At 43.4% G+C, this 21,603-nt stretch overlaps 1 protein-coding gene and 1 long non-coding RNA gene across 3 annotated transcripts in view; one reads left to right on the top strand and one right to left on the bottom strand.

Moving 5' to 3' along the window:
- LOC137377149 (uncharacterized) overlaps nt 1-21,603 on the bottom strand; it is a 152,047-nt gene that overhangs the window by 10,251 nt on the left and 120,193 nt on the right. The gene's annotated exons all lie outside the window — the stretch shown is intronic.
- LOC137377141 (broad substrate specificity ATP-binding cassette transporter ABCG2-like) overlaps nt 8,666-21,603 on the top strand; it is a 111,471-nt gene continuing 98,533 nt past the window's right edge. Inside the window, exon 1 of the mRNA XM_068046501.1 lies at nt 8,666-8,770. The gene's annotated coding sequence lies outside the window, so the exon portion shown is untranslated. The remainder of the gene's footprint in view (nt 8,771-21,603) is intronic.

Raw genomic sequence — 21,603 nt, 5'->3', positions numbered from 1 at the left:
AGTGAGTTTACAAAGAGGGTGAGCGTGAGTTTACAGGGAGGGTGAGTGTGAGTTTACAGTCAGAGTGAGTTTACAAAGAGGGTGAGTGTGAGTTTACAGGGAGGGTGAGAGTGAGTTTACAGTGAGGGTGAGTGTGGGTTTACAATCAGAGTGAGTTTACAAAAAGGGTGAGTATGAGTTTACAGGGAGGGTGAGGGTGACTGTACAGTGAGGGTGAGTGTGTGTTTACAGTGAGTGTGCGTTTAGAGTGAGTGTGAGATTACAGTGAGGATGAGGGTATGTTTATAGTGAATGTGAGTGTGAGTTTACAGTGAGGTTGAGTTTACAGTGAGGGTGGGATTACAGTGAGTGTGAGTTTACAGGGAGGGTGAGGGAGAGTTTACAGTGAGGGTGAGTTAACAGTGAGGGTGAGCTTACAGTGGGGGTGTGTGTGAGTTTACAGTGAAGGTGAGTGTGAGTTTACAGTGAGGTTGAGTTTACAGTGAGGGTGGGATTACAGTGAGTGTGAGTTTACAGGGAGGGTGAGGGTGAGCTTACAGTGGGGGTGTGTGTGAATTTACAGTGAGGGTGAGTTAACAGTGAGGGTGAGCTTACAGTGAGGGTAGGTTTACAGTGAGTGTGAGTTTACAGTGAGGGTGAGTTCACAGTGAGGGTGAGTGTGAGTTTACAGTGAGGGTGAGCGTGTGTTTACAGTGAGTGTGAGTTTACAAAGATGGTGAGTGTGAGTTTACAGGGAGGGTGAGTGGGAGTTTACAGGGAGGGTGAGTGTGAGTTTAGAGTGAATGTGAGATTACAGTGAGGATGAGGGTATGTTCACAGTGAATGTGAGTGTGAGTTTACAGTGAGTGTGAATGTGAGTGTACAGTGAGGGTCAGTTTACAGTGAGGGTGTGTGTGAGTTTACAGTAAGGGTGGGTTTACAGTGAGTGTGGGTTTACAGTGAGGGTGAGGGTGAGTTTACAGTGAGGGTGAGTTTAGAGTGAATGTGAGATTACAGTGAGGATGAGGGTATGTTCACAGTGAATGTGAGTGTGAGTTTACAGTGAGTGTGAATGTGAGTGTACAGTGAGGGTCAGTTTACAGTGAGGATGAGGGTGAGTTTACAGTCAGTGTGAGTTCACAAAGAGGGTGAGTATGAGTTTACAGGGAGGGTGAGGGTGAGTTTACGGTGAGGGTGAGTGTGTGTTTACAGTGAGTGTGAGTATAGAGTGAATGTGAGATTACAGTGAGGATGAGGGTATGTTCACAGTGAATGTGAGTGTGAGTTTACAGTGAGTGTGAATGTGAGTGTACAGTGAGGGTCAGTTTACAGTGAGGGTGAGGGTGAGTTTACAGTGAGTGTGAGTTTACAAAGAGGGTGAGTGTGCATTTACAGGGAGGGTGAGTGTGAGTTTACAGGGAGGGTGAGTGTGGGTGTACAGTCAGAGTGAGTTTACAAAGAGGGTGAGCATGAGTTAACAGGGAGGGTGAGAGTGAGTTTACAGTGAGGGTGAGGGTGTGTTTACAGTGAGTGTGAGTTTAGAGTGAATGTGAGATTACAGTGAGGATGAGGGTATGTTCACAGTGAATGTGAGTGTGAGTTTACAGTGAGTGTGAATGTGAGTGTACAGTGAGGGTCAGTTTACAGTGAGGGTGTGTGTGAGTTTACAGTAAGGGTGGGTTTACAGTGAGTGTGAGTTTACAGTGAGGGTGTGTTTACAGTGAGTGTGAGTTTGAGTTCACAGTGAGTGTGTGTGTGAGTTTAAAGTGAGGGTCAGTTTACAGTGAGGATGAGGGTGAGTTTACAGTCAGTGTGAGTTCACAAAGAGGGTGAGTATGAGTTTACAGGGAGGGTGAGGGTGAGTTTACGGTGAGGGTGAGTGTGTGTTTACAGTGAGTGTGAGTATAGAGTGAGTGTGAGATTACAGTGAGGATGAGGGTATGTTTACAGTGAGTGTGAATGTGAGTTAACAGTGAGGTTGAGTTTACAAAGAGGGTGAGTGTGAGTTATCAGTGAGGGTGAGTTTACAGTAAGGGTGTGTGTGAGTTTACAGTGAGGGTGGGTTTACAGTGAGGGTGGGTTTACAGTGAGGGTGAGTTTGAGTTTACAGTGAGTGTGTGTGTGAGTTTACAGTGAGGGTGAGTTTACAAAGAGGGTGAGTATGAGTTTACAGTGAGGGTGAGTTTACAAAGAGGGTGAGTATGAGTTTACAGGGAGGGTGAGTTTACAAAGAGGGAGAGTTTACAAAGAGGGTGAGTATGAGTTTACAGGGAGGGTGAGTTTACAAAGAGGGTGAGTACGAGTTTACAGGGAGGGTGAGTTTACAAAGAGGGAGAGTATGAGTTTACAGGGAGGGTGAGTTTACAAAGAGGGAGAGTATGAGTTTACAGGGAGGGTGAGTTTACAAAGAGGGTGAGTATGCGTTTACAGGGGGGGTGAGTTTACAAAGAGGGAGAGTATGAGTTTACAGGGAGGGTGAGTTTACAAAGAGGGTGAGTATGAGTTTACAGGGGGGGTGAGTTTACAAAGAGGGTGAGTATGAGTTTACAGGGGGGGTGAGTTTACAAAGAGGGAGAGTATGAGTTTACAGGGAGGGTGAGTTTACAAAGAGGGAGAGTATGAGTTTACAGGGAGGGTGAGTTTACAAAGAGGGAGAGTATGAGTTTACAGGGAGGGTGAGTTTACAAAGAGGGTGAGTGTGAGTTTACAGTCAGAGTGAGTTTACAAAGAGGGTGAGCGTGAGTTTACAGGGAGGGTGAGTGTGAGTTTACAGTCAGAGTGAGTTTACAAAGAGGGTGAGCGTGAGTTTACAGGGAGGGTGAGTGTGAGTTTACAGTCAGAGTGTGTTTACAAAGAGGGTGAGGGTGAGTTTACAGGGAGGGTGAGTGTAAGTTTACAGGGAGGGTGAGGGTGATTTTGCAGTGAGGGTGAGTGTGAGTTTACAGTCAGAGTGAGTTTACAAAGAGGGTGAGCGTGAGTTTACAGGGAGGGTGAGTGTGAGTTTACAGTCAGAGTGAGTTTACAAAGAGGGTGAGTGTGAGTTTACAGGGAGGGTGAGAGTGAGTTTACAGTCAGAGTGAGTTTACAAAGAGGGTGAGTATGAGTTTACAGGGGGGGGTGAGTTTACAAAGAGGGAGAGTATGAGTTTACAGGGAGGGTGAGTTTACAAAGAGGGAGAGTATGAGTTTACAGGGAGGGTGAGTTTACAAAGAGGGAGAGTATGTGTTTACAGGGAGGGTGAGTTTACAAAGAGGGTGAGTGTGAGTTTACAGTCAGAGTGAGTTTACAAAGAGGGTGAGCGTGAGTTTACAGGGAGGGTGAGTGTGAGTTTACAGTCAGAGTGAGTTTACAAAGAGGGTGAGCGTGAGTTTACAGGGAGGGTGAGTGTGAGTTTACAGTCAGAGTGTGTTTACAAAGAGGGTGAGGGTGAGTTTACATGGAGGGTGAGTGTAAGTTTACAGGGAGGGTGAGGGTGAGTTTACAGTCAGAGTGAGTTTACAAAGAGGGTGAGTGTGAGTTTACAGGGATGGTGAGTGTGAGTTTGCAGTGAGGGTGAGTGTGAGTTTACAGTCAGAGTGAGTTTACAAAGAGGATGAGCGTGAGTTTACAGGGAGGGTCAGTGTGAGTTTACAGTGAGGATGAGGGTGAGTTTACAGTCAGAGTGAGTTCACAGTGAGGGTGAGTGTGAGTTTACAGTGAGGGTAAGTTTGCAGTGAGGGTGAGTGTGAGTTTACAGTCAGAGTGAGTTTACAAAGAGGGTGAGTGTGAGTTTACAGGGAGGGTGAGTGTGAGTTTACAGTCAGAGTGAGTTTACAAAGAGGGTGAGTGTGAGTTTACAGGGAGGGTGAGTGTGAGTTTACAGTCAGAGTGAGTTTACAAAGAGGGTGAGCGTGAGTTTACAGGGAGGGTCAGTGTGAGTTTACAGTGAGGATGAGGGTGAGTTTACAGTCAGAGTGAGTTCACAGTGAGGGTGAGTGTGAGTTTACAGTCAGAGTGAGTTTACAAAGAGGGTGAGTGTGAGTTTACAGGGAGGGTGAGTGTGAGTTTACAGTCAGAGTGAGTTTACAAAGAGGGCGAGTGTGAGTTTACAGGGAGGGTGAGTGTGAGTTTACAGTCAGAGTGAGTTTACAGGGAGGGTGATAGTGAGTTGACAGTGAGGGTGAGTGTGCGTTTACAGTGAGGATGAGTTTAGAGTGAGTGTGAGATTACAGTGAGGATGATGGTATGTTTACAGTGAATGTGAGTGTGAGTTTACAGTGAGTGTGAATGTGAGTTATCAGTGAGGGTGTGTTTACAGTGAGGGTGAGTTTACAAAGAGGGTGAGTTAAGTTTACAGTCAGATTGAGTTTACAAAGAGGGTGAGTATGAGTTTACAGGGAGGGTGAGGGTGAGTTTACAGTGAGGGTGAGTTTACAGTGAAGGTGTGCGTGAGTTTACAGTGAGGGTGAGTGTGAGTTTATAGTGAGTGTGAGTTTACAAAGAGTGTGAGTTGAGTTTTCCAGTCAGAGTGAGTTTACATGAGGGTGAGTGTGCGTTTACAGTGAGGGTGAGGGTGAGTTTACAGTGAGGGTGAGTGTGAGTTTACAGTGAGGGTGAGGGTGTGTTTGCAGTGAGGGTGAGTGTGGGTTTACAGTCAGAGTGAGTTTACAAAGAGGGTGAGTTGAGTTTTCCAGTCAGAGTGAGTTTACATGAGGGTGAGTGTGCATTTACAGGGAGTGTGAGGGTGAGTTTACAGTGAGGGTGAGTGTGAGTTTACAGTCAGAGTGAGTTTACAAAGAGGGTGAGTGTGAGTTTTCAGTGAGGATGAGTTTAGAGTGAGTGTGTGATTACAGTGAGGATGAGGGTATGTTTATAGTGAATGTGAGTGTGAATGTTAGTTTACAGTGAGGGTGAGTGTGAGTTTACAGTGAGGGTGAGGGTGTGTTTACAAAGAGGGTGAGGGTGTGTTTACAAAGAGGGTGAGGGTGAGTTTGCAGTGAGGGTGAGTGTGGGTTTACAGTCAGAGTGAGTTTACAAAGAGGTGAGTGTGAGTTTACAGGGAGGGTGAGTGTGAGTTTATAGTGAGGGTGAGTGTGGGTTTACAGGGACGGTGAGTGTGAGTTTACAGTCAGAGTGAGTTTACAAAGAGGGTGAGTGTGAGTTCACAGTGAGTGTGTGTGTGAGTTTACAGTGAGGGTGAGTTTACAAAGAGGGAGAGTATGAGTTTACAGTGAGGGTGAGTTTACAAAGAGGGAGAGTATGAGTTTACAGGGAGGGTGAGTGTGAGTTTACAGTGAGGGTGAGGGTGTGTTTACAAAGAGGGTGAGGGTGAGTTTGCAGTGAGGGTGAGTGTGGGTTTACAGTCAGAGTGAGTTTACAAAGAGGTGAGTGTGAGTTTACAGGGAGGGTGAGTGTGAGTTTATAGTGAGGGTGAGTGTGGGTTTACAGTCAGAGTGAGTTTATAAAGAGGGTGAGTGTGAGTTTACAGGGACGGTGAGTGTGAGTTTACAGTCAGAGTGAGTTTACAAAGAGGGTGAATGTGAGTTCACAGTGAGTGTGTGTGTGAGTTTACAGTGAGGGTGAGTTTACAAAGAGGGAGAGTATGAGTTTACAGTGAGGGTGAGTTTACAAAGAGGGAGAGTATGAGTTTACAGGGAGGGTGAGTGTGAGTTTACAGGGAGGGTGAGTTTACAAAGAGGGAGAGTATGAGTTTACAGGGAGGGTGAGTGTGAGTTTACAGGGAGGGTGAGTTTACAAAGAGGGAGAGTATGAGTTTACAGGGAGGGTGAGGGTGAGTTTACAGGGAGGGTGAGTTTACAAAGAGGGAGAGTATGAGTTTACAGGGAGGGTGGGAGTGAGGTTACAGTGAGGGTGAGGTTACAGTGAGAGAGAGGTTATAGTGAGGGCGAGGTAATTGTGAGAGTGAGGTTACAGTGAGGGTGAGGTTATAGTGAGAGAGTGGTTACAGTGAGGGTGAGGTTATAGTGAGAGAGAGGTTACAGTGAGGGTGAGGTTATAGTGAGAGAGAGGTTACAGTGAGGGTGAGGTTACAGTGAGGGTGAGGTGATAGTGAGAGAGAGGTTACAGTGAGGGTGAGGTTATAGTGAGAGTGAGGTTACAGTGAGGGTGAGGTTATAGTGAGAGAGAGGTTACAGTGAGGGTGAGGTTATAGTGAGGGTGAGGTTATAGTGAGAGAGAGGTTACAGTGAGGGTGAGGTTACAGTGAGGGTGAGGTTATAGTGAGAGTGAGGTTACAGTGAGGGTGAGGTTATAGTGAGAGTGAGGTTCCAGTGAGGGTGAGGTTATAGTGAGAGAGAGGTTACAGTGAGGGTGGGGTTATAGTGAGAGAGAGGTTCCAGTGAGGGTGAGGTTACAGTGAGGGAGAGGTTCCAGTGAGAGAGAGGTTACAGTGAGGGTGAGGTTACAGTGAGCGTGAGGTTACAGTGAGCGTGAGGTTATAGTGAGGGTGAGGTTCCAGTGAGGGTGAGGTTATAGTGAGAGAGAGGTTAGAGTGAGGGTGAGGTTATAGTGAGAGAGAGGTTCCAGTGAGGGTGAGGTTACAGTGAGGGAGAGGTTCCAGTGAGGGTGAGGTTATAGTGAGAGAGAGGTTACAGTGAGCGTGAGGTTACAGTGAGGGTGAGGTTATTGTGAGGGTGAGGTTCCAGTGAGGGTGAGGTTATAGTGAGAGAGAGGTTACAGTGAGGGTGAGGTTATAGTGAAAGTGAGGTTCCAGTGAGGGTGAGGTTATAGTGAGAGTGAGGTTACAGTGAGGGTGAGGTTATAGTGAGAGAGAGGTTACAGTGAGGGTGAGGTTATAGTGAGAGAGAGGTTCCAGTGAGGGTGAGGTTACAGTGAGAGTGAGGTTCCAGTGAGGGTGAGGTTATAGTGAGAGTGAGGTTACAGTGAGGGTGAGGTTATAGTGAGAGAGAGGTTACAGTGAGGGTGAGGTTATAGTGAGAGTGAGGTTACAGTGAGGGTGAGGTTATAGTGAGAGAGAGGTTCCAGTGAGGGTGAGCTTATAGTGAGAGAGAGGTTACAGTGAGGGTGAGGTTATAGTGAGAGAGAGGTTCCAGTGAGGGTGAGGTTACAGTGAGAGTGAGGTTCCAGTGAGGGTGAGGTTACAGTGAGAGTGAGGTTACAGTGAGAGTGAGGTTACAGTGAGGGTGAGGTTATAGTGAGAGAGAGGTTACAGTGAGGGTGAGGTTATAGTGAGAGAGAGGTTCCAGTGAGGGTGAGGTTACAGTGAGAGTGAGGTTCCAGTGAGGGTGAGGTTATAGTGAGAGTGAGGTTACAGTGAGGGTGAGGTTATAGTGAGAGAGAGGTTACAGTGAGGGTGAGGTTATAGTGAGAGTGAGGTTACAGTGAGGGTGAGGTTATAGTGAGAGAGAGGTTCCAGTGAGGGTGAGCTTATAGTGAGAGAGAGGTTACAGTGAGGGTGAGGTTATAGTGAGAGAGAGGTTCCAGTGAGGGTGAGGTTACAGTGAGAGTGAGGTTCCAGTGAGGGTGAGGTTACAGTGAGAGTGAGGTTACAGTGAGAGTGAGGTTACAGTGAGGGTGAGGTTACAGTGAGCGTGAGGTTACAGTGAGCGTGAGGTTACAGTGAGCGTGAGGTTACAGTGAGGGTGAGGTTATTGTGAGGGTGAGGTTCCAGTGAGAGAGAGGTTACAGTGAGGGTGAGGTTATAGTGAGAGTGAGGTTACAGTGAGGGTGAGGTTACAGTGAGGGTGAGGTTACAGTGAGAGAGAGGTTACAGTGAGGGTGAGGTTACAGTGAGCGTGAGGTTACAGTGAGGGTGAGGTTATTGTGAGGGTGAGGTTCCAGTGAGAGAGAGGTTACAGTGAGCGTGAGGTTACAGTGAGGGTGAGGTTACAGTGAGGGTGAGGTTATAGTGAGAGAGAGGTTACAGTGAGGGTGAGGTTATTGTGAGGGTGAGGTTCCAGTGAGAGAGAGGTTACAGTGAGCGTGAGGTTACAGTGAGCGTGAGGTTACAGTGAGAGAGAGGTTACAGTGAGAGAGAGGTTACAGTGAGGGTGAGGTTACAGTGAGAGAGAGGTTACAGTGAGGGTGAGGTTATAGTGAGAGAGAGGTTACAGTGAGGGTGAGGTTATAGTGAGAGAGAGGTTACAGTGAGGGTGAGGTTCCAGTGAGGGTGAGGTTATAGTGAGAGAGAGGTTACAGTGAGGGTGAGGTTCCAGTGAGGGTGAGGTTATAGTGAGGGTGAGGTTATAGTGAGGGTGAGGTTCCAGTGAGGGTGAGGTTATAGTGAGGGAGAGGTTACAGTGAGAGAGAGGTTCCAGTGAGGGTGAGGTTATAGTGAGAGAGAGGTTCCAGTGAGGGTGAGGTTATAGTGAGGGTGAGGTTATAGTGAGGGTGAGGTTCCAGTGAGGGTGAGGTTATAGTGAGAGAGAGGTTCCAGTGAGGGTGAGGTTATAGTGAGGGTGAGGTTATAGTGAGGGTGAGGTTCCAGTGAGGGTGAGGTTACAGTGAGAGAGAGGTTACAGTGAGAGAGAGGTTCCAGTGAGGGTGAGGTTATTTCTAGCTGACGGACTCCCCTCTCTAGTAGTGTGTCAGAGACAGAGGAAGAGGCTGTGTTCCCTCACTCTCCTCCCACTCCCTCACACTCCTCCCACTCCCTCACACTCCTCCCACTTCCTCCCTCTTGGGGAGGAGCCTGACAGAACGGGACAAGTTTTGTCAAAAGGAAACTGACAGTTTGCGAACGGCAATGAAGTGAAATATCGCGGAGCAGAAGTTGCAGTTTCTCTGCTCATCATTCCTGCCGGGATAGAAAGCGGAGCAGCCCTTCCGACTGGTAAAATACAGATGAACATATCATTCAGAAAGATAAATTAATATTCGTAACATTCAGCGGGGAGAGAGATATTATTGGGGGAAGAGAGAGAGATTTATGTAACATTTGGGGGAGAGATATTAATGTAACATTCAGGGGGGAGAGAGATATTTATGGGGGAAGAGAGAGTGATTAATGTAACATTCAGGGGGAAGAGAGAGTGATTAATGTAACATTCAGGGGGGAGAGAGATATTAATGTAACATTCAGGGGGGAGAGAGATATTTATGGGGGAAGAGAGAGTGATTAATGTAACATTCAGGGGGGAGAGAGATATTTATGGGGGAAGAGAGAGTGATTAATGTAACATTCAGGGGGAAGAGAGAGTGATTAATGTAACATTCAGGGGGAGAGAGATATTAATGTAACATTCAGGGGGGAGAGAGATATTTATGGGGGAAGAGAGAGTGATTAATGTAACATTCAGGGGGGAGAGAGATATTAATGTAACATTCAGGGGGGAGAGAGATTTATGTAACATTTGGGGGAGAGAGATATTTATGGGGGAAGAGAGAGTGATTAATGTAACATTCAGGGGGGAGAGAGATATTAATGTAACATTCAGGGGGGAGAGAGAGTGATTAATGTAACATTCAGGGGGAAGAGAGATATTAATGTAACATTCAGGGGGAAGAGAGAGTGATTAATGTAACATTCAGGGGGGAGAGAGATATTAATGTAACATTCAGGGGGGAGAGAGATTTATGTAACATTTGGGGGAGAGAGAGTGATTAATGTAACATTCAGGGGGAAGAGAGATATTTATGGGAGAAGAGAGAGTGATTAATGTAACATTCAGGGGGGAGAGAGATATTAATGTAACATTCAGGGGGAAGAGAGAGATATTAATGTAACATTCAGGGGGAAGAGAGAGTGATTAATGTAACATTCAGAGGGAAGAGAGAGTGATTAATGTAACATTCAGAGGGAGGAAGATATTTATGTAACATTCAGGGGGAAGAGAGATATTTATGGGGGAAGAGAGAGTGATTAATGTAACATTCAGGGGGAGAGAGATATTTATGGGGGAAGAGAGAGTGATTAATGTAACATTCAGGGGGAGAGAGATATTAATGTAACATTCAGGGGGGAGAGAGATATTAATGTAACATTCAGGGGGGAGAGAGATATTAATGTAACATTCAGGGGGGAGAGAGATTTATGTAACATTTGGGGGAAGAGAGAGTGATTAATGTAACATTCAGGGGGAAGAGAGAGATATTAATGTAACATTCAGGGGGGAGAGAGATATTAATGTAACATTCAGGGGGGAGAGAGATTTATGTAACATTCAGGGGGAAGAGAGATATTTATGGGGGAAGAGAGCGTGATTAATGTAACATTCAGGGGGGAGAGAGATATTAATGTAACATTCAGGGGGGAGAGAGATATTAATGTAACATTCAGGGGGGAGAGAGATTTATGTAACATTTGGGGGAGAGAGAGTGATTAATGTAACATTCAGGGGGAAGAGAGATATTTATGGGGGAAGAGAGAGTGATTAATGTAACATTCAGGGGGGAGAGAGATATTAATGTAACATTCAGGGGGGAGAGAGATATTAATGTAACATTCAGGGGGAAGAGAGAGTGATTAATGTAACATTCAGAGGGAAGAGAGATATTAATGTAACATTCAGAGGGAAGAGAGATATTAATGTAACATTCAGGGGGAAGAGAGAGTGATTAATGTAACATTCAGAGGGAAGAGAGAGTGATTAATGTAACATTCAGGGGGAAGAGAGAGTGATTAATGTAACATTCAAGTGGGGAGAGAGATTTATGTAACATTTGGGGGAGAGAGAGTGATTAATGTAACATTCAAGTGGGGAGAGAGATTTATGTAACATTTGGGGGAGAGAGAGTGATTAATGTAACATTCAGGGGGAAGAGAGAGTGATTAATGTAACATTCAGGGGGAAGAGAGATATTAATATAACTTTCAGGGGGAAGAGAGATATTTATGGGGGAAGAGAGAGTGATTAATGTAACATTCAGGGGGAGAGAGATATTAATGTAACATTCAGGGGGGAGAGAGATATTTATGGGGGAAGAGAGAGTGATTAATGTAACATTCAGGGGGGAGAGAGATATTTATGGGGGAAGAGAGAGTGATTAATGTAACATTCAGGGGGAGAGAGATATTAATGTAACATTCAGGGGGAGAGAGATATTAATGTAACATTCAGGGGGAGAGAGATATTTATGGGGGACGAGAGAGTGATTAATGTAACATTCAGGGGGGAGAGAGATATTTATGGGGGAAGAGAGAGTGATTAATGTAACATTCAGGGGGAGAGAGATATTAATATAACATTCAGGGGGGAGAGAGATATTTATGGGGGAAGAGAGAGTGATTAATGTAACATTCAGGGGGAGAGAGATATTAATGTAACATTCAGTGGGGAGAGAGATATTTATGGGGGAAGAGAGAGTGATTAATGTAACATTCAGGGGGGAGAGAGATATTTATGGGGGAATAGAGAGTGATTAATGTAACATTCAGGGGGGAGAGAGATATTTATGGGGGAAGAGAGAGTGATTAATGTAACATTCAGGGGGAGAGAGATATTAATGTAACATTCAGGGGGAGAGAGATATTAATGTAACATTCAGTGGGGAGAGAGATATTTATGGGGGAAGAGAGAGTGATTAATGTAACATTCAGGGGGGAGAGAGATATTTATGGGGGAAGAGAGAGTGATTAATGTAACATTCAGTGGGGAGAGAGATATTTATGGGGGAAGAGAGAGTGAATAATGTAACATTCAGGGGGAGAGAGATATTAATGTAACATTCAGGGGGGAGAGAGATATTTATGGGGCAAGAGAGAGTGATTAATGTAACATTCAGGGGGGAGAGAGATATTAATGTAACATTCAGGGGGGAGAGAGATATTAATGTAACATTCAGGGGGGAGAGAGATTTATGTAACATTTGGGGGAGAGAGAGTGATTAATGTAACATTCAGGGGGAAGAGAGAGTGATTAATGTAACATTCAGGGGGAAGAGAGAGTGATTAATGTAACATTCAGGGGGAAGAGACATATTTATGGGGGAAGAGAGCGTGATTAATGTAACATTCAGAGGGAAGAGAGATATTAATGTAACATTCAGGGGGAAGAGAGAGTGATTAATGTAACATTCAAGTGGGGAGAGAGATTTATGTAACATTTGGGGGAGAGAGAGTGATTAATGTAACATTCAGGGGGAAAAGAGATATTAATATAACATTCAGGGGGAAGAGAGAGTGATTAATGTAACATTCAGTGGGGAGAGAGATATTTATGGGGGAAGAGAGAGTGATTAATGTAACATTCAGGGGGAGAGAGATATTAATGTAACATTCAGGGGGGAGAGAGATATTTATGGGGGAAGAGAGAGTGATTAATGTAACATTCAGGGGGGAGAGAGATATTAATATAACATTCAGGGGGGAGAGAGATATTTATGGGGGAAGAGAGAGTGATTAATGTAACATTCAGTGGGGAGAGAGATATTAATATAACATTCAGTGGGGAGAGAGATATTTATGGGGGAAGAGAGAGTGATTAATGTAACATTCAGGGGAGAGAGAGATATTTATGGGGGAAGAGAGAGTGATTAATGTAACATTCAGGGGTGAGAGAGATATTAATGTAACATTCAGGGGGGAGAGAGATATTAATGTAACATTCAGGGGGAGAGAGATATTTATGGGGGAAGAGAGAGTGATTAATGTAACATTCAGGGGGGAGAGAGATATTTATGGGGGACGAGAGAGTGATTAATGTAACATTCAGGGGGGAGAGAGATATTTATGGGGGAAGAGAGAGTGATTAATGTAACATTCAGCGGGGAGAGAGATATTTGTGGGGGAAGAGAGAGTGATTAATGTAACATTCAGGGGGAGAGAGATATTAATATAACATTCAGGGGGGAGAGAGATATTTATGGGGGAAGAGAGAGTGATTAATGTAACATTCAGGGGGGAGAGAGATATTTATCGGGGAAGAGAGAGTGATTAATGTAACATTCAGGGGGAGAGAGATATTAATGTAACATTCAGGGGGAGAGAGATATTAATGTAACATTCAGGGGGAGAGAGATATTTATGGGGGACGAGAGAGTGATTAATGTAACATTCAGGGGGGAGAGAGATATTTATGGGGGAAGAGAGAGTGATTAATGTAACATTCAGGGGGAGAGAGATATTAATATAACATTCAGGAGGGAGAGAGATATTTATGGGGGAAGAGAGAGTGATTAATGTAACATTCAGGGGGAGAGAGATATTAATGTAACATTCAGGGGGGAGAGAGATATTAATGTAACATTCAGGGGGAGAGAGATATTTATGGGGGAAGAGAGAGTGATTAATGTAACATTCAGGGGGGAGAGAGATATTTATGGGGGACGAGAGAGTGATTAATGTAACATTCAGGGGGGAGAGAGATATTTATGGGGGAAGAGAGAGTGATTAATGTAACATTCAGGGGGGAGAGAGATATTTATGGGGGAAGAGAGAGTGATTAATGTAACATTCAGGGGGAGAGAGATATTAATGTAACATTCAGGGGGAGAGAGATATTAATGTAACATTCAGTGGGGAGAGAGATATTTATGGGGAAGAGAGAGTGATTAATGTAACATTCAGGGGGGAGAGAGATATTTATGGGGGAAGAGAGAGTGATTAATGTAACATTCAGTGGGGAGAGAGATATTTATGGGGGAAGAGAGAGTGATTAATGTAACATTCAGGGGGAGAGAGATATTAATGTAACATTCACGGGGGAGAGAGATATTTATGGGGCAAGAGAGAGTGATTAATGTAACATTCAGGGGGGAGAGAGATATTAATGTAACATTCAGGGGGGAGAGAGATATTAATGTAACATTCAGGGGGGAGAGAGATTTATGTAACATTTGGGGGAGAGAGAGTGATTAATGTAACATTCAGGGGGAAGAGAGAGTGATTAATGTAACATTCAGGGGGAAGAGAGAGTGATTAATGTAACATTCAGGGGGAAGAGAGATATTTATGGGGGAAGAGAGCGTGATTAATGTAACATTCAGAGGGAAGAGAGATATTAATGTAACATTCAGGGGGAAGAGAGAGTGATTAATGTAACATTCAGGGGGAAGAGAGATATTAATGTAACATTCAGGGGGGAGAGAGATATTTATGGGGGAAGAGAGAGTGATTAATGTAACATTCAGTGGGGAGAGAGATATTTATGGGGGAAGAGAGAGTGATTAATGTAACATTCAGGGGGAGAGAGATATTAATGTAACATTCAGGGGGAAGAGAGAGTGATTAATGTAACATTCAGGGGGAAGAGAGATATTAATGTAACATTCAGGGGGGAGAGAGATATTTATGGGGGAAGAGAGAGTGATTAATGTAACATTCAGTGGGGAGAGAGATATTTATGGGGGAAGAGAGAGTGATTAATGTAACATTCAGGGGGAGAGAGATATTAATGTAACATTCAGGGGGGAGAGAGATATTTATGGGGGAAGAGAGAGTGATTAATGTAACATTCAGGGGGGAGAGAGATATTAATATAACATTCAGGGGGGAGAGAGATATTTATGGGGGAAGAGAGAGTGATTAATGTAACATTCAGGGGGAGAGAGATATTAATATAACATTCAGTGGGGAGAGAGATATTTATGGGGGAAGAGAGAGTGATTAATGTAACATTCAGGGGGAGAGAGATATTAATATAACATTCAGTGGGGAGAGAGATATTTATGGGGGAAGAGAGAGTGATTAATGTAACATTCAGGGGAGAGAGAGATATTTATGGGGGAAGAGAGAGTGATTAATGTAACATTCAGGGGGGAGAGAGATATTAATATAACATTCAGTGGGGAGAGAGATATTTATGGGGGAAGAGAGAGTGATTAATGTAACATTCAGGGGAGAGAGAGATATTTATGGGGGAAGAGAGAGTGATTAATGTAACATTCAGGGGGGAGAGAGATATTAATGTAACATTCAGGGGGGAGAGAGATTTATGTAACATTTGGGGGAGAGAGAGTGATTAATGTAACATTCAGGGGGAAAAGAGATATTAATATAACATTCAGGGGGAAGAGAGAGTGATTAATGTAACATTCAGGGGGAAGAGAGATATTAATGTAACATTCAGGGGGGAGAGAGATATTTATGGGGGAAGAGAGAGTGATTAATGTAACATTCAGTGGGGAGAGAGATATTTATGGGGGAAGAGAGAGTGATTAATGTAACATTCAGGGGGAGAGAGATATTAATGTAACATTCAGGGGGGAGAGAGATATTTATGGGGGAAGAGAGAGTGATTAATGTAACATTCAGGGGGGAGAGAGATATTAATATAACATTCAGGGGGGAGAGAGATATTTATGGGGGAAGAGAGAGTGATTAATGTAACATTCAGTGGGGAGAGAGATATTAATATAACATTCAGTGGGGAGAGAGATATTTATGGGGGAAGAGAGAGTGATTAATGTAACATTCAGGGGGAGAGAGATATTAATGTAACATTCAGGGGGAGAGAGATATTTATGGGGGACGAGAGAGTGATTAATGTAACATTCAGGGGAGAGAGAGATATTTATGGGGGAAGAGAGAGTGATTAATGTAACATTCAGGGGGGAGAGAGATATTTATGGGGGACGAGAGAGTGATTAATGTAACATTCAGGGGAGAGAGAGATATTTATGGGGGAAGAGAGAGTGATTAATGTAACATTCAGGGGAGAGAGAGATATTTATGGGGGAAGAGAGAGTGATTAATGTAACATTCAGGGGGGAGAGAGATATTAATGTAACATTCAGGGGGGAGAGAGATATTAATGTAACATTCAGGGGGAGAGAGATATTTATGGGGGAAGAGAGAGTGATTAATGTAACATTCAGGGGGGAGAGAGATATTTATGGGGGACGAGAGAGTGATTAATGTAACATTCAGGGGGGAGAGAGATATTTATGGGGGAAGAGAGAGTGATTAATGTAACATTCAGGGGGAGAGAGATATTAATATAACATTCAGGGGGGAGAGAGATATTTATGGGGGAAGAGAGAGTGATTAATGTAACATTCAGGGGGGAGAGAGATATTTATGGGGGAAGAGAGAGTGATTAATGTAACATTCAGGGGGGAGAGAGATATTTATGGGGGAAGAGAGAGTGATTAATGTAACATTCAGGGGGAGAGAGATATTAATATAACATTCAGGGGGGAGAGAGATATTTATGGGGGAAGAGAGAGTGATTAATGTAACATTCAGAGGGAAGAGAGATATTTATGGGGGAAGAGAGAGTGATTAATGTAACATTCAGGGGGAGAGAGATATTAATGTAACATTCAGGGGGAGAGAGATATTAATGTAACATTCAGGGGGAGAGAGATATTTATGGGGGACGAGAGAGTGATTAATGTAACATTCAGGGGGGAGAGAGATATTTATGGGGGAAGAGAGAGTGATTAATGTAACATTCAGGGGGAGAGAGATATTAATATAACATTCGGGGGGAGAGAGATATTTATGGGGGAAGAGAGAGTGATTAATGTAACATTCAGGGGGAGAGAGATATTAATGTAACATTCAGGGGGGAGAGAGATATTAATGTAACATTCAGGGGGAGAGAGATATTTATGGGGGAAGAGAGAGTGATTAATGTAACATTCAGGGGGGAGAGAGATATTTATGGGGGACGAGAGAGTGATTAATGTAACATTCAGGGGGGAGAGAGATATTTATGGGGGAAGAGAGAGTGATTAATGTAACATTCAGCGGGGAGAGAGATATTTGTGGGGGAAGAGAGAGTGATTAATGTAACATTCAGGGGGAGAGAGATATTAATATAACATTCAGGGGGGAGAGAGATATTTATGGCGGAAGAGAGAGTGATTAATGTAACATTCAGGGGGGAGAGAGATATTTATGGGGGAAGAGAGAGTGATTAATGTAACATTCAGGGGGAGAGAGATATTAATGTAACATTCAGGGGGAGAGAGATATTAATGTAACATTCAGGGGGAGAGAGATATTTATGGGGGACGAGAGAGTGATTAATGTAACATTCAGGGGGGAGAGAGATATTTATGGGGGAAGAGAGAGTGATTAATGTAACATTCAGGGGGAGAGAGATATTAATATAACATTCAGGGGGGAGAGAGATATTTATGGGGGAAGAGAGAGTGATTAATGTAACATTCAGGGGGAGAGAGATATTAATGTAACATTCAGTGGGGAGAGAGATATTTATGGGGGAAGAGAGAGTGATTAATGTAACATTCAGGGGGGAGAGAGATATTTATGGGGGAAGAGAGAGTGATTAATGTAACATTCAGGGGGGAGAGAGATATTTATGGGGGAAGAGAGAGTGATTAATGTAACATTCAGGGGGGAGAGAGATATTTATGGGGGACGAGAGAGTGATTAATGTAACATTCAGGGGGGAGAGAGATATTTATGGTGGAAGAGAGAGTGATTAATGTAACATTCAGGGGGAGAGAGATATTAATGTAACATTCAGGGGGAGAGAGATATTTATGGGGGACGAGAGAGTGATTAATGTAACATTCAGGGGGGAGAGAGATATTTATGGGGGAAGAGAGAGTGATTAATGTAACATTCAGGGGGAGAGAGATATTAATGTAACATTCAGGGGGAGAGAGATATTTATGGGGGACGAGAGAGTGATTAATGTAACATTCAGGGGGGAGAGAGATATTTATGGTGGAAGAGAGATTGATTAATGTAACATTCAGGGGGGAGAGAGATATTTATGGGGGAAGAGAGAGTGATTAATGTAACATTCAGGGGGAGAGAGATATTAATGTAACATTCAGGGGGAGAGAGATATTAATGTAACATTCAGTGGGGAGAGAGATATTTATGGGTGAAGAGAGAGTGATTAATGTAACATTCAGGGGGAGAGAGATATTAATGTAACATTCAGTGGGGAGAGAGATATTTATGGGGGAAGAGAGAGTGATTAATGTAACATTCAGGGGGGAGAGAGATATTTATGGGTGAAGAGAGAGTGATTAATGTAACATTCAGGGGGAGAGAGATATTAATATAACATTCAGTGGGGAGAGAGATATTTATGGGGGAAGAGAGAGTGATTAATGTAACATTCAGGGGGGAGAGAGATATTTATGGGGGAAGAGAGAGTGATTAATGTAACATTCAGGGGGAGAGAGATATTAATGTAACATTCAGGGGGAGAGAGATATTAATGTAACATTCAGTGGGGAGAGAGATATTTATGGGGGAAGAGAGAGTGATTAATGTAACATTCAGGGGGGAGAGAGATATTTATGGGTGAAGAGAGAGTGATTAATGTAACATTCAGGGGGAGAGAGATATTAATATAACATTCAGTGGGGAGAGAGATATTTATGGGGGAAGAGAGAGTGATTAATGTAACATTCAGGGGGGAGAGAGATATTTATGGGGGAAGAGAGAGTGATTAATGTAACATTCAGGGGGAGAGAGATATTAATGTAACATTCAGGGGGAGAGAGATATTAATGTAACATTCAGTGGGGAGAGAGATATTTATGGGGGAAGAGAGAGTGATTAATGTAACATTCAGGGGGGAGAGAGATATTTATGGGGGAAGAGAGAGTGATTAATGTAACATTCAGGGGGGAGAGAGATATTTATGGGGGAAGAGAGAGTGATTAATGTAACATTCAGTGGGGAGAGAGATATTTATGGGGGAAGAGAGAGTGATTAATGTAACATTCAGGGGGAGAGAGATATTAATATAACATTCAGGGGGGAGAGAGATATTTATGGGGGAAGAGAGAGTGATTAATGTAACATTCAGGGGGGAGAAAGATATTTATGGGGGAAGAGAGAGTGATTAATGTAACATTCAGTGGGGAGAGAGATATTAATATAACATTCAGTGGGGAGAGAGATATTTATGGGGGAAGAGAGAGTGATTAATGTAACATTCAGGGGGGAGAAAGATATTTATGGGGGAAGAGAGAGTGATTAATGTAACATTCAGGGGGAGAGAGATATTAATATAACATTCAGTGGGAAGAGAGAGTGATTAATGTAACATTCAGGGGGAGAGAGATATTAATATAACATTCAGTGGGGAGAGAGATATTTATGGGGGAAGAGAGAGTGATTAATGTAACATTCAGGGGGAGAGAGATATTAATATAACATTCAGTGGGGAGAGAGATATTTATGGGGGAAGAGAGAGTGATTAATGTAACATTCAGGGGGGAGAGAGATATTAATGTAACATTCAGGGGGGAGAGAGATATTAATGGGGGAAGAGAGAGTGATTAATGTAACATTCAGGGGGAGAGAGATATTTATGGGGGAAGAGAGAGTGATTAATGTAACATTCAGGGGGGAGAGAGATATTTATGGGGGAAGAGAGAGTGATTAATGTAACATTCAGTGGGGAGAGAGATATTAATGTAACATTCAGGGGGGAGAGAGATATTAATGGGGGAAGAGAGAGTGATTAATGTAACATTCAGGGGGAGAGAGATATTTATGGGGGAAGAGAGAGTGATTAATGTAACATTCAGGGGGGAGAGAGATATTAATGGGGGAAGAGAGAGTGATTAATGTAACATTCAGGGGGAGAGAGATATTTATGGGGGAAGAGAGAGTGATTAATGTAACATTCAGGGGGAGAGAGATATTAATGTAACATTCAGGGGGGAGAGAGATATTTATGGGGGAAGAGAGAGTGATTAATGTAACATTCAGGGGGGAGAGAGATATTTATGGGGGAAGAGAGAGTGATTAATGTAACATTCAGGGGGGAGAGAGATATTTATGGGGGAAGAGAGAGTGATTAATGTAACATTCAGTGGGGAGAGAGATATTAATGTAACATTCAGGGGGGAGAGAGATATTAATGGGGGAAGAGAGAGTGATTAATGTAACATTCAGGGGGAGAGAGATATTTATGGGGGAAGAGAGAGTGATTAATGTAACATTCAGGGGGGAGAGAGATATTAATGGGGGAAGAGAGAGTGATTAATGTAACATTCAGGGGGAGAGAGATATTTATGGGGGAAGAGAGAGTGATTAATGTAACATTCAGGGGGAGAGAGATATTAATGTAACATTCAGGGGGGAGAGAGATATTTATGCGGGAAGAGAGAGTGATTAATGTAACATTCAGCGGGGAGAGAGATATTAATATAACATTCAGGGGGGAGAGAGATATTTATGGGGGAAGAGAGAGTGATTAATGTAACATTCAGGGGGGAGAGAGATATTAATATAACATTCAGGGGGGAGAGAGATATTTATGGGGGAAGAGAGAGTGATTAATGTAACATTCAGGGGGGAGAGAGATATTTATGGGGGAAGAGAGAGTGATTAATGTAACATTCAGGGGGGGAGAGAGATATTTATGGGGGAAGAGAGAGTGATTAACGTAACATTCAGGGGGGAGAGAGATATTAATGTAACATTCAGGGGGGGGGAGAGAGATATTAATGTAACATTCAGGGGGAAGAGAGAGTGATTAATGTAACATTCAGTGGGGAGAGATATTAATGTAACATTCAGGAGAGAGAGAGAGAGAGAGAGATTAATGTAACGTTCAGGGGGGAGAGAGAGAGATTAATGTAACATTCAAGGGGGAGAGAGAGAGAGATTTATGTAACGTTCAGGGGGAAAGAGAGATTCATATTCAGGGGAAAGAGAGAGAGATTAATGTAACATTCAAGGGGGAGAGAGAGAGAGAGAGAGAGAGATTTATGTAACGTTCAGGGGGGAGAGAGAGATTAATATTCAGGGGAAGGAGAGAGAGAGAGAGAGAGAGAGAGAGAGAGATTAATGTAACATTCAGGAGAGAGAGAGAGATTAATGTAACATTCAGGGGGAGAGCGAAATTAATATTCAGGGGAAAGAGAGAGCGAGAGAGAGATTAATGTAACATTCAGGAAGGAGAGAGAGAGTTTAATGTAACATTCAAGGGGGAGAGAGAGAGAGATTTATGTAACGTTCAGGGGGAGAGAGAGATTAATATTCAGGGGAAAGAGAGAGAGAGAGAGAGAGAGAGAGAGAGATTAATGTAGCGTTCAAGGGGGAGAGAGAGAGAGAGAGATTAATGTAACATTCAGGGGGAGAGAGAGATTAATATTCAGGGGAGAGAGAGAGAGAGAGAGAGAGAGATTAATGTAACATTCAGGGGGGAGAGAGAGATTAATGTAACATTCAGGGGGGAGAGAGAAATTAATATAACATTCGAATGGAGAGAGAGAGATTTATGTAACATTCAGGGGGGAGAGAGAGATTGATGTCGCATTCGGGGCGAGAGCGAGAAATTAATGTAACATTCTGGGGGGGTGAGAGATATTTATGTAGCATTCGGGGGAGGGAGAGGGAGAGAGAGAGAGAGAGAGAGAGAGAGAGAGATTAATGTAACATTCGGGGGGGGGGGGGACGGTGAGAGAGATTTATGTAACATTCAGGAGGGAGAGAGAGAGAGATTTATTTAACTTTCAAGGCGGAAACTATTAGAGAGGATTATTCGGGACAGGATTTACTCCCATATGGAAACAAACGAACTTAATAGTGAGAGACAGCATGGTTTTGTGAAGGGGAGGTCGTGTCTTATTAATTTGTTTGAGTTTTTTGAGGAAGTGACGAAGATGATTGATGAAGGAAGGGCAGTAGATGTTAACTACATGGACTTTAGTAAAGCATGTGACAAGGTCCCACATGGCAGACTGGTACAGAAGGTGAAGTCACACGGGATCAGAGGTGAGCTGGCAAGATGGATACAGAACTGGCTCAGTCATAGAAGACAGAGGGTATCAGTG

This window comes from Heterodontus francisci, chromosome 1, assembly GCF_036365525.1.
Source record: "Heterodontus francisci isolate sHetFra1 chromosome 1, sHetFra1.hap1, whole genome shotgun sequence".
Taxonomy (NCBI): domain Eukaryota; kingdom Metazoa; phylum Chordata; class Chondrichthyes; order Heterodontiformes; family Heterodontidae; genus Heterodontus; species Heterodontus francisci.
Note: the sequence above shows the minus strand (reverse complement) of the source record. Positions and strands in the feature narration are given on the sequence as shown.